The following is a 13,516-nucleotide window of genomic DNA, read 5'->3' on the forward strand; positions in this document are numbered from 1 at the left end:
CGTGCGGACTGACTGTATGCTGGTACCACATATTCCAGACTCTCATGGTGGAAGGGGTTTACCCTAACATTTAAAACAATAATACAACAAATTATCAGTAGCAAAGCGATGTGTTACCAAAAGAAATTTTATTTTCTTCATCTGAACTGGATAAATTGTCTGTGGGAGTGTTTACATGGGATTTTCCACTTCTTTAAGAAGAAAAAGAGAAAGAAATAATACACACTTAATCCAAACAAGGTAAAATCTAGTCAAAATATGCTGTGTGACACTATATGTAGTTTGTAGCAGGGAGGAAGAGCCTAGACCAGGCCTTCTCAACTTGCGGCGCGCGCGCCACTTGTGGCGCTTGCGGTCAGTCGGAGTGGCGCGCGACTGTTGCAACAACAAAACAAAAAACAGAAAGAAAGAAAATATATATTTTAGAATCAAATACTCAGCTAAATCAAGAAGTTGCAGTCGAATTTGGTCCCAAAATGCCTGCTTAACAAACAAGAAGAACGGAGAATTTATTGTTTTTCACCATTTTATACGAATCTAAACCTAAGGTCTGAACAACAATTAGCTTACAATGGGATACCAATTTTAACATTGCCAATCTCTGGAAACATCTTGTGTTTTTTTGTTTGATTTTCACTTTATTTTGACATTTCCTATGTTTATTGCACACAAAACACTACATATAAATATACCTCCAGTGTAATTGTACCCAGGAATTGTACTAATTTTGTCACATCAATATGAAATTATGATTGATTATATTGTGTAATGAACTGGTGCTAAAAATGCCCCATTAGGGCCTTTAGAAAGCCCTAAATTCACCAGCTTCAGGGGGCTCTGCCCCCTGCTACCCCCGTTAGGGCTTCGCCCCTGGACCCAAACCATTTTCGGCTCCGTCGCCACGCTCCCTCGCAGCACGGTCAACCATACAGGGTGGCACTTCAACTACAAATTCTTTTCGTTTTGGCACTTCTAATAAACTAGTTGAGAAGGCCTGGCCTAGACCTACACATTTAAGGTTGTTTAACCCCTAGTATACTGTTGAACAGACCTGTGTGGTAGTTGAAAAGACGTATGGTTAAACATACTTTAAACTTGACTCTGGCATAAATCTTTTTGTCAAATATTTTTGTCAAAGCTTCAGTTTAGGGTCTATATTTTCAGACTACTGCGATGACAGAAAACTAAGAGCAAATGCAGGAACACGAAATGTTTCTCAGAGCATTGGATTCATGTCATCCTACTTCACTCATGAGACAGCAACGTGAGAGTCTCTGACTTACAGACTGACACAGGTAATGTTTTGTTTAAGGGCATTGTTTAACAACGTTTCCAGTTTTACAAATCCAAGATGCATGGCCCTACGTGTTATCAGTGCCGGTAATATGGTGTAATATTGAAGTCCTAAAAAAATTGCACTACAAAATGATGATGAAGTGCTCAAAAAAGTAAAATCATTGAGTGACCGGTTTTACCAGGCTCATGTTCCCTAATAGACTGTAGTGTTGTTCAAAACTGTTTCGGAAACGGTTTTTGACATTTCTAATTCCAATCATAAATATCTTGGTAATCAGACAGGCGATCGGCTTGTAAAGTCATGGGATTCCTGACAAACCAAAAGGTTTGTAATCATGATTGCAGTATGAGCTAAATCCAGGATTTTTTTAAGAATCTGAAGCAAAGATACCCAATCCCTTTGATACATGTAGTTTTTGTTTACTTTGTTTGTTTTTATTTAGGGTAAACAATCAAATAAAAATGAAATGTTATTAAGGATTACTATTCTAAAGGAGCAACACAATATTTCTCAAGGAAATAATGAGAATAATGAGATAGTGAAAAACAGGTATGATCAAGTTCAGAGAGAGAAACAAGGGGGACAAAGTGTGGACAGACAGACAGACTGACACACACACAGACAGACAGAAATATGATACACAGGTTAGATGAGTGTACTATGCACAATGAAAATAGGTGTTCATGTATTTCATACAAAAAATATTTTCTATGATACCACTATTGGTCACGTCTAACCACAAGAACTAAAGTGTGACTGTGAAGTGTAACAAATGAGGAAAGCAGGTGAAAGTATTCATCTGAAGGGGTAACAGGGGTAAAGTAAGATGACACCAAAATACAGATGAGGATGAGATGGAGTGGAATCCAACTGGATCGCATCATCAACATCTTTAAGGTAACCCGGCACCCCGGTATCCCCAGATTATTTTACTGTTGAGTAATTGGGTATTATTATAATTTCTCTTCAAATCCATGCCTTGGCTCTTGCAAATCTCCCGGTGTGATCGAATCAGTCTCTACTTCAGACCTTGTGGGATATTATTTTCATTCTCTTCTTGGCGTGGTCCAATTAACATCTGACAGTGACAATGGTTTGCATCAATGAATCAGATTGAGTTCAACTACAGGGAGATTTGATGATTACATAACAACGAAGAAGTAGAATGGACACAGGGCACCCTTATTTGTTACCAACTGCAAAATAAAAGGGCATAAATAATGCTGACACTACTCAGCGTTTATTGCTAGGTAATCCATTATAGGCTGCTTAACATGCCCATGAGATTAAGTATATTTACAGCATATTCATGAATTGTAAAGTTTGATACTATAGATCAATATACATATCAAGACCCACAGCAACAACAAATCTGCTATGTTTGAAAACTTATATAACAAAAGTTATCTGTAATACACTATTGGTGCGTTTTAAAGATATAATATCATACTGACATAATGATTATGACTGTAATGAATGGCTTATTTGTTAAAGATCACTAGACACAGGGCTTTCATCACTTTTCTAAAACAATAACTGGTATAACATGCACAAAAATATGCAAATTAAACAAGCAATAATGTACAAAATGATGATTATGTATAAAATGATGATTATCTACATAAATAATTCATTGAGTGAAAAACAGAAAGGTCAATCAGAAGCTATTGTTTTACTACAAAAATAATCATTAAAAAAAAATTCAAAGGCTTTCATGTATCATTTTGTTTGCAGCTGCAAATGCACAGTCAGTGAATATTGATTGATCAGTTTTCTCATATTCTAGAATGTATCTCTCTCTACAAAAGACCAGTTGTACCATCCTTTTATCTAATAATTGCCATCTATTGTTCAAACTTCAGTCATGCTTAACCAAAAAGAAAGAAAAGAATTAGTTCTGGTCTAAATCCTTCTGACAAACAACATCTCTGCAAGAGTGGCAGATTATGGGAACAGATTTTAAAGAGTGACACCAGCGATTTAAAACCTTGCAAGATAATCTTTAATCTTTCCATTGGAAGGGTCGTCTATGTTTTAAAAGGGGAGGGCATCCTCATTTTTCAATCTTTCTTCTGTAAAACTTCATAATTTGGGGGCCCATGCTCTAGGATAAGCCCCTCATTTAATCCACAAGGCAGGATTAAGGCAGGATGATGAGAACCATTTAATGAAGATTTCACTTTTTACTCCCTTCACGATGCTATCTATCATCTTTTCTTTACAACCGACAGCAAAATAAGAGCGTGATACCAACCCAAGGCAATATCAAAGTATTCTATCCAGACAAAACGATTGGAGTCGTTGGACAAAATAATCACCCTGCCTTCATTAATGTCTTCCATTTATCTCTATTTGTGTGGAGCGTGTGAGATTTAAACAGTCGTATGTTGTTGACAGGATGAAAGCAAGATGGCTAATGATGCCCACATTCTATGGCCATGTATCATGTAGACTTGATGATGAAAGGCCAGGCCTAGAGGCAATGATGTATGGTTATGTTCGGTATGTTAGATACCTTTAGGTACTACTATACAGACAGTATCCAACATTAATGTGTTGGCATGCTGATTGTGCAGGAGATATATGTTTCATGACGTTCTAATCAGCCTGAGTTTCTGTAACGCTATCGCTACTCAATGGATTGATAGCTCCACTGTCTGTCTTGAATTAAGATAGTGTGACTCAGCTGGAAATACAGATGATACTTGCTGATATCCCCTCAATTTTATATTCAGAATGACTCAACTAAACTGTCTAAACGGTCAGATTTTTCTATGCTTGTCATGTTGAGAAGGTCTATAAAATTGTGTTTCACTTAAAAACAAATTTTATTCATATGACGCAAATATTACATGAAATTAAAACATATCCGTAATACCCATCAAACCAAGTATCATCATCATTTTCATCATTATCGTCATTTACACAATTGCCGTCTTTTTTGTGATCGAATGTAATCTTCATCATTTCACCCACATTACCATCACTGTCGTATTTATCATCTCCTCAATCACCAATGCACTCTTGAATCTATTTTAATATGATATTGATTGCTTACCTGTAATAATGATGAGTAGATGAAACATTCAAAGAAGCGGGCATATGAAAGAGAAAAGAAGAAAAAGATCAAATTAATCTTTACAAACATATCAAGGAGTACTCAAACTTATGAATCTTCTAAGCTCTCATACATGTGAACTTTCCAAGACACCACAAAAATAACACATATTTGTAATCACTTTACAAAAAGATACAACAAGCCAATCTCTAATCTATGAAAGTTAATGTTAAAAAGGCTTGTAATTTTTTTTTATATAAATGATGTTTTGGTATCTACATTCCTTGCATGAAGGTACTCTTTTACTCTCTTTATCATTGACCTTTTAAATATTCCACCATAATAGATAGTGTCTAGATTATCAGTAGAAATTTTCAATATACTTGTGTTTTGAACTCTTTTCTAATTGGAATTATACTCCCACTCACTTTACAAGCTTTATCTAGAATTCCTTTCTTCAAATTGTAAACCCTTCATCAGTCTTTTCAATCATCACACAAACACCTTTTCAAAATTCAATTAGTCTATAATTCATCAATCAGAGACTCAGCTTTCAGGGTCCCCATAAAACTGAAACCTTATCTTCCTTTGAAATTATTTCATAATTGACAGTTCAACCCCCTTTTCAAAAGTTCAGCCTGCCCGGCCGCATTGAGACAGCAAGCACACACTCCCCATCATATGATCTCCATTCAACCCAGCGGCATTGTTTGGATATCGCCTCCAAATGTCTCACTCCCTTCCCCGGCCCGAGCCTCGTCATCCATACCACGAGAGAGAACGATCTAGCGCATGGGTCGCGGCGGGGTGCAGTAGTGGGTTTCTGGCTACCGGTTCTCGCTCTATCGGTGTTGGGTTCTGATTTTCAGGGCACACATCAACCTTGACTCATCAAAGCAAATGTCGCAAGGTTTTTCTTGATTGGGGGTGTATAGGAGGGCTTCTAGAAGTATTACTAACACAAAAGCTCCATAGGCTTTATGTCGGTCATGGAATCAGTGCGTGTGTCATTTACCTCAACATAGCTAAACATCTCTTTCTCTCTCTCTCTCTCTCTAATCTTTACAGCTGAACCCGATGACTTGTATTCAAGAATGACTCAGAATTTCCATACACAATTTGAAATATCACATATATTGCTTGAGAGAAGAACAATATCAAATCTGCTTTTTATATATCGTCAACCTTCCATTTTGTTATAAGGGTACAATCAAATAAAAAATTGACTATCGGAATATAGAAGAACGTGAAAAGATCCTGTGGATTTTATTTACAATCACTTGGGGCTCAATTATGAGCAAATTATCAAAATCTGTAATTTTGCTTGGATGGTTTCTTGATTTGATTTGATTTGATTTGATTTGATTTATTGGTTTCTGCATCTTTTTTCTTTTTTCATCATACATTTTCATGAACATAATATGGTTTGATACAATATAATTTTATACATCACTTTCCTCTCTCTCTCTCTCTCTCTCTCTCTCTCTCTCTCTCTGTCTCTCTCTGGCAGTTTCCCTTTTGTTGTTTGTTTATTGCCTCTCTTCACCCACTTTGAGGTACTATGATTTTTGTAAAACAGTCCTTGCATGATTCGGTGTACACATAAAGCTTTTATTGTGGTAATCATGAAATACAAAGTTACCAATCAAATTGAGGACAAAAAAGTCTTCTAATTAAACCACAGAACCTTACCTTAATATATATATATATATATATCATTACAAAACAAAACTCCAAACCCTCAACTAATGCATGATATGCTTTGCCCAATATACTGTAAGCCATTCATTATGCATTAATTACCAAAGGTATTGTTGCATACATGCATTGAGATAAGTTAGTCAGTGGAAGGCATTGGATACATACATGCATGCCTGCCTCGCTAAATATATACAATCCATATTCAAACTAAAGGGCATGCACTGTTCACATCAGTATTACAACATGCTGTAGAGACGAAAGGATTGTGTGAATGCAATAGGAATGTTCTATGGTCTATGTATGGAGAAGTACGTAGCCCTGTTTACATTACTATGAGATTAAGCCAAGGGGTTATCAAAAAATGTTATGAAGAACTCTAAGTTATAGAAAGCAGGCAAGTTCAGATGATAATAAAAGTTTGTCCACCATTTTGATTTATGCCAATGAAGTGATTATTGCATTGATTATTCAAAACATCAATTAAATCTTTAAATATATAATATGATGTAACGATTCAAATTCATGATCACTATCAATAATGTTTGAATGGTAACACAGAACCAACATCTTGACAAAACAGTCTTGCTATTAAGCCTGTCTATGTAGAAGGCATTTAGAAGACCACTTTGTCCAATGAAAGCCAACAGGCCACAGACTCCTATACTTTTACATGGACGTTACCCCCTCTGTCCCTTAGAAGACAGAATACTAAGGTATCAACATGATTCAGTTGGGTTCAAACCACTCTAATATGGAATAACCTAATGGATTAATGTAGACTGATCAGGATAACTCTTTATATGTGAACAGGGTCAGGTAAATGCACACTTTGATACTGTATTCATTAATCGATCCTGAGAGGTATTACACAGCTAATGATATAGAGTGATAGAACTATATACCTCTGCATGCCAGTGTGTGTTGTATGGGTGGGTAGAGTGAGATATGGTTAACTAACATTGAAATTACTACCATCTATTAGATCTCGATTCTCGAATCAACAAAAATATTAAAATAATTAATATCATTAATAATAAGATTACTAAAAAGATATGAATATTAAGAGAGTATGATAAGGACAAGAACAGGAATAAGAAGAAATGTAATTTAAGTAGTAGCAACAAGAATTGAAACAACAAGAATTGGAGAGAAGGAGAAGAAAATGAATAGTCCTGGCTCCTGAGTAATTAACTAATTATTCTGTAATAAAGAACAGGGACATTAATAAGGAAAGAACACTAGAATCAAAGAAAAGAACAAGAGTAACAAATATTATAGTGAAAAAAGCAAGAAAGTCATCAGATGCATACCAAAATTTTCCAAAAAAAATCAACGCACACACAGATATCTCCATGTAAGTACCCATTTCCTCAATTATAGACAGAAATTGATCAGATTAATTGAAGCATTTTAATCTCTTCATGACATTGTAAACAGCAGGTGACGGAGCAAGCCTACAGCGCTATCACACGTCTGGCTATTCATATCAAAACCATGCCTCTTTACAATAATTACAAAGAAAATACCCTGATATGGGAAGGGAGGGGGCATGAAAGAGAATTATCAGCACCAAAAAAAGGCCTCAAAACCATTGATTAAAAGGAAGTAGAAAGAGGTATTTGCATGAACATATGACAAATTAAAAATTCATGATTTCCTATTTTCAATCAGATATTGCTCAAACTTTAACTAATTTGTCTCTCTCATTTTCTGCTTTCATTAAAACCAACTTAGTATAAGGGTGGACTTCCCTTCTAAGCCTTATGTATGGTGTGCATTATTTATTGGTCTATATCACTCCCAGAAAATTACATGCAGAAACACACTAAAACACCTGATACATTTTATACACCATATCTAACGGATTAAATAAAGGAAATAGGAGGAACAACGTATATTTCATAAATAGTATAGTATTAATGACTGCTTTGAGAGAAATAGTTGTTTTATTACGCTCAAGGGAAGGTTAGAATTGTGCTATTCCCCGAGGCTTGCCGAGGGGAATAGCCCAATTCTAACCTTCCCGAGAGCGTAATAAAACAACTATTTCTCGAATATTAAAGCAGTCATTAATACTTTTATATGCCGAAAAAAAATAGACTAAAAAATGAAAAATTAAAAATATTTATCAATTTTGCCGAAGACGGGATTCGAACTCTTGCGTACAACAAGAGGTGTACCGAAAACCAACGCTTAGACCACTCGGCTATGGCCCGCCGTTAACATGGTTTGCAGTTTTCTCCAATATATACATTAAAATGGATTGAAACCGGCTTCGCGTGTGATGAATGCTTCGCAAAAGCTCCATATACGGACTCTTCTTTTACTTTTGCAATGCATATTGGCACAAACTTAGATCAAGATCTATCGGCAGATGTTGTTTTTTTGTTTTTGGAAGTTTATTTTCGTCTTCATGTCAACAATGCAAGATAAAATTGTCGGTAAGATCGATCGAGATTCAATTGTATTGAAATTACCGACCAATCCTTCGCACACATACGGCATCCTCCATCGCTCAAACCATTTTTTAACATGTAAACCTATGGGGTAACCATGGACGCTGACCAACTTTTTTTAATAACCATGGTTATTAAAAATATTGAAATGTTGTATGCATGGTTACCGAGAATTTTACAGGAACAGTTGAAGTTTATGAATGCAATTCGACCAATCAGATGGCTGGATTTCTTAAGTGAGGTATATAATGATTACTAATACTGCTGACAATTTCAATAGGAAATGCGTATCTTGACAATATCCTAGATAATGTTCATTTAGTACTTTTATGCCACGGTACTCTTATTGCCATAACTATAAAGGATCTGAAAGATGATTTTTTTTTTTTTTTAAATTACTCTCATAACTGAAAAGCTCCTTTCATTTCACTTTTATTACAAAATCTCACTCACAAAAATGCTAATAGAGTACCATAGAATAGGATTGTTGAAGGCTCACTAATGGGACTGTTCTTTTTCATTTTTAAAACTATTTTTTAGGTTTTGGTTTCGCCAGTTTTGACAAGTTCAAACAGAGTTTGATAGCAAAGATATATTTTGAGAGCCTCTTTGCAAAATGTATAAATCCACAATTATCTGACTCAGTCCCTTGGATGAGGTCTCTCCTAAATCCATGAAAAAAAAAATTAATTTTGTGGACGATATCTTATCAAACACTTTTTGGTTGTGGATTGGTAAAGGAATAGCCTAAAATTATTCAGTCCTTCCACAAAAACGATTACATTTTTTTCATGCACTTATGAAACCAAAACATAGTACGCAAACTAGCATTATCACCTGCACTCTATGACACTAGATAAACTACAACTATTAAAAATGGCCTGGGTTCCAGTTTCATTTTACCTTTGTCCCCGGTTGTTTTGAGACAAACAAATCTTATCATCTTTTGATAAAACCTGATAAACGGCTAATAAGACGATGATCTATCGGCCTTGTTCACACCTCAAGGGTTATTACTTGCTCTTTATTTTCTGCCAATAATCGTGCTTGATGGGAAAGGCTAATTGGTTGTGGTTGTTCTGAAATATCTTCCTTTCCCTTGATTTGAATCAAGTATTGCAGATAGTGGCCAGATACCGATTCACACTAAGGAGGATCTACTTCTGATGTGGAGTCACTCTGCACTCGATCAACCCTTGATCAAAACCCTCCTTCCCAAGTGCGTATTGAGTAGTCGGGACCTTGTTCGGAGCAAGTTGATACCGAAACATGTACCATTCAATTTTGTTTTTTATGTTCTGGACCGAGTGTCGACTCTACCCTTTTCCGCAGTGAATATAAAAGGGGGGGAAAATACCTCAATCTGAAAACATACACTTAAACCAATACAAATTCATACACAGGAAACTACCGGTATACAAACAACAATAACTAATTAGTGATATGTAGTTAGTGATATGCTAGGTAACTAATCTTTTCTTGAGAGGACTGGACATCATACAGAGGATTGGGGTTGATTCAAGTGAGAACTCAATAAAAACTAAGGGTAAAAACACTGTGTGGATGTTGTATCGTACAAAAGTTGTAAACAACCGCTCACTTAATTCTCCCCAAAATGAGCCTCTTTATACAGCGTTTATTCATGCGATATGTAGCTAGTGAGTATGTCTCTTCTTCAAACTGTGCGGGATTTTCCATAAATTTCTTCCTAAGACTTTTTCTGTGAAAAGGTAAACAAACTTTACTTGATCAGAATAAGAATTGTAAGAGATTGTGAAGATCTATTAACATGCATGAGTGTGTCTGTAATCCTCTGTATAAAGGTATGGTGATCAACGCAAAACCATTAAATCTGCCTAAAAGAGACTGCTGTGATATCCTCTCCCGTACATGCAACTTGTACAAGATACAGCTTCAGGCCTTTATGATCAAAACTAAACTCAACTTACAGTTTCTGCCTCTGCACAGGTCTAACAGCAAGTCGCTTATTCCTACTGCATTCTATGTACCATTGACACAGGCAAAGTTGACCAAGACAAGCTGTGTTCTTATTTTCTTAAAATGTTATTTGCGGAGAAATATTTCACTAAAGGTCTAATCATGTAACATTCTATTTTTTCCATACGATTTTAGGCCCACTGCTTGCCAGCCCAGCCCCTTTCATGGAACGTTAATGTTCAATACTCTCTTTAAATTTAACCCAACCCAAGCCATGTTCAAATCAGCTTTTCTGACGAGACACTTAAAGGAGATAATGCTATTCCCATAGGTGCTAAGCCACCTTGGATTAACATCCTCTCAGGTGAGGAGAACATAAAGATCTTTACTTTCTAGCTGACAAAATCTGTCCCGGCATTTTACCTAAATCCTATGGACGCTTAGAGTTCTTTTGTTACCACTAAACATAGTAAAGGTACTGGGAAATTTAAGATGAAAGCTCAGACTATTTCTTTTGGGTTTCATCCCTTATACCTAAGTCAGTTGATAGAAGTTTGTTTTTAAATGCAGGTGCTATCAAATGACAAACAAGCGATCTCAGTTGTTTTGTGGCCTACAGATTCTACAAGCAGGTGTACCTTAAACTAGTTTCATGGGAACTTACATCATGCTTACATCATTCATGTACTTGTAGTTTACATCACAACTGCTGAGAGACAGAAGGATGTAAGCTCAAAGTGCTATTATCTACTGTCCTTCTCTCTCTTAGCAGGGTGGTACAGTCACACCTGTTTTAGTGACCACCTGTATAGAAAGACCACCTGTCTACAAAGATCACATTTTTTGTGTCCTTTGAAAATGGTTTCTCATCGAAGCATGTACTAAAGGAACCTGCCTATAAAGACCACTTTTCTTGTCTCCTTTGGGTGGTATTTATAGACAGGTTTCCCTGTATATTGTGATTGGTGATTCTATTTATTAAGTTAAGACTATGACGTCCTTGCACTATGAGGAAATGACCCATCTTCTATGGCTTCGTCTTTCACAGACAGACAGACTGCACTTTATACCAGTCGGATCATAACGCTTCAATGACTACCAAGTTCAGCTAAATCTTAATCACACTTTAGAAATGATATCCAACCAGCGATCGCAGCATAATACAACCAAAAACAAGTTTTTCTCCCCCCAAATAACCTTATTATAAACATGGCTTCACCCAAGTTTCAAACAATTAACAATGGAGGATAATCGTCCATGATTCATTTCTACCAGAAGTACGCAAACAAGAGAAAATGAACTTGTTTACAAGGGAATTACGTTTGTCTTTCTACTTCAGTGATCACACTATGATATCATCTGTTGAGGGCAAGAAGGACATTCATTCATTCATATCCTTTAAAAGGGTTAATGCCCTTTGGCTCTGAGCAGATTATGTTTTTCTGCCAGGGTATCTTGTTTGAGGGGGAGTAGCAAAAAATTCAATTTTTGCCTTGAACGTTGTAAAGTAAATAGAAAATGGTAGAGACTAGAGGCAAATATCTAGGTTGGACAATTAAATATGTAGACTAATTCAATTAAGCTTTTTGTTTTCAAGTCCATACAGCATAGGGCTGCACAGAAGATAGGGAAGCATAGGAGGATGCTTTATATATATATGCTGTCACATGGCCACAGGGGAACTTTGAAGAAGGAGGAGAAGAAAAAAACCGAATGAAGGTTATGAAGAATGTGAGCAAAGATTTTTAAAAGAGTGTGAGGTAACAGACACCACTTTATTCAGGGTTGTACGTACTAAGTAGGTGAAATCACAATCATATCACAAAAAATTAATGAAACATTTAGTTGAAGCACTGAGAAAAAAGCTTATGATGAAGTGGTTTAATGTAGCATCAAAGGTAATATAACTCAGTTACATTTTTTTGCAGTTCTACTTTTCTTTTTACTGAAGTTCAATTTTAGCTTCACAAGCAATGCCATATATTTCAAAATATAAAAAAAAAAATGGATGGTAATTGGTATGAATTATGGAAGCAAAGAGAGAATTGAACAAGGCTAGAAGTAAAGTCTGAACTTAATAGTCCTAACAAAAAGGTGTTATTTGAGGAATAAGTCAATATTTGAAAGTGTGGCGGGCCTGCTATTGTGTTGAAGGGATATCCCAGAAACACAAGACAAATAAAGGATGAACAAAAACCTACAGTTATAGTACAAGGCCTTTCACGACATGTATACAGCACTTAGCGACAATGCTCTATACAGGCCAGATAACATTCATTCCTCTCTACAGCTAATATACACTGTTGTTACATAAGAGAAGGGAAGCTAAAGCATAAATCAATGTTCTAACAATCTATAACTGTACCTTTTCTAGGTCAGTCATTCTTGGGTTATTATCAATTTCCTTGTGTTACCTATAGCAGAATACATCCTGCTGTGTTTTTAATTGCTGTCGTCACCTTCAACGTTGACAATTGAAGCTTGACAGGGAATGGATAGCTACCACAATTGGATAAACATCACAACAGACTGAACAGTAGATACATGTACTTCTCACATAAATGATAAATCAATGAAATACAAGGTTGACGACTTGGTAGCAGATCGATATATGTGTCACTTTTAAGTGAACCTGTATGAGTATTAGGAGATAATGAGGACATACTACATGACATCTGTTGAGAACTAAAAGGGCGTTAACTCGAAGAAAAAGAGGTTTTTATATGAGTTAAAGTCACAGAGCAGTCAATATGATGATGATCTGTAAACAATCACACCTGGAAAAAAGGAGATTTATGTGAAGTGCATAAAAAGGTGAATATCATAGACAGGTGTTATGATTCTGTATAAGCCTACATGGTCATGGTCATATAGTATGCCGGGAGCCAAAGGCGTTCTTTCTAATAAGATAAAAACTACATGTTAACACCCGTACAGCTATTACAAGATGATTTCCTGATTCAGATCTTAATGATAATGATAATTTTGTTTACCCAGGAAAGCTTCGTTACATCAATGTTGTTCTTCTGGAGGGCCCTGCAGTTATCATTACCCAACCACAACTAA

Source organism: Strongylocentrotus purpuratus, unplaced genomic scaffold (assembly GCF_000002235.5).
Source record: "Strongylocentrotus purpuratus isolate Spur 01 unplaced genomic scaffold, Spur_5.0 spur5_scaffold_7, whole genome shotgun sequence".
Taxonomy (NCBI): domain Eukaryota; kingdom Metazoa; phylum Echinodermata; class Echinoidea; order Camarodonta; family Strongylocentrotidae; genus Strongylocentrotus; species Strongylocentrotus purpuratus.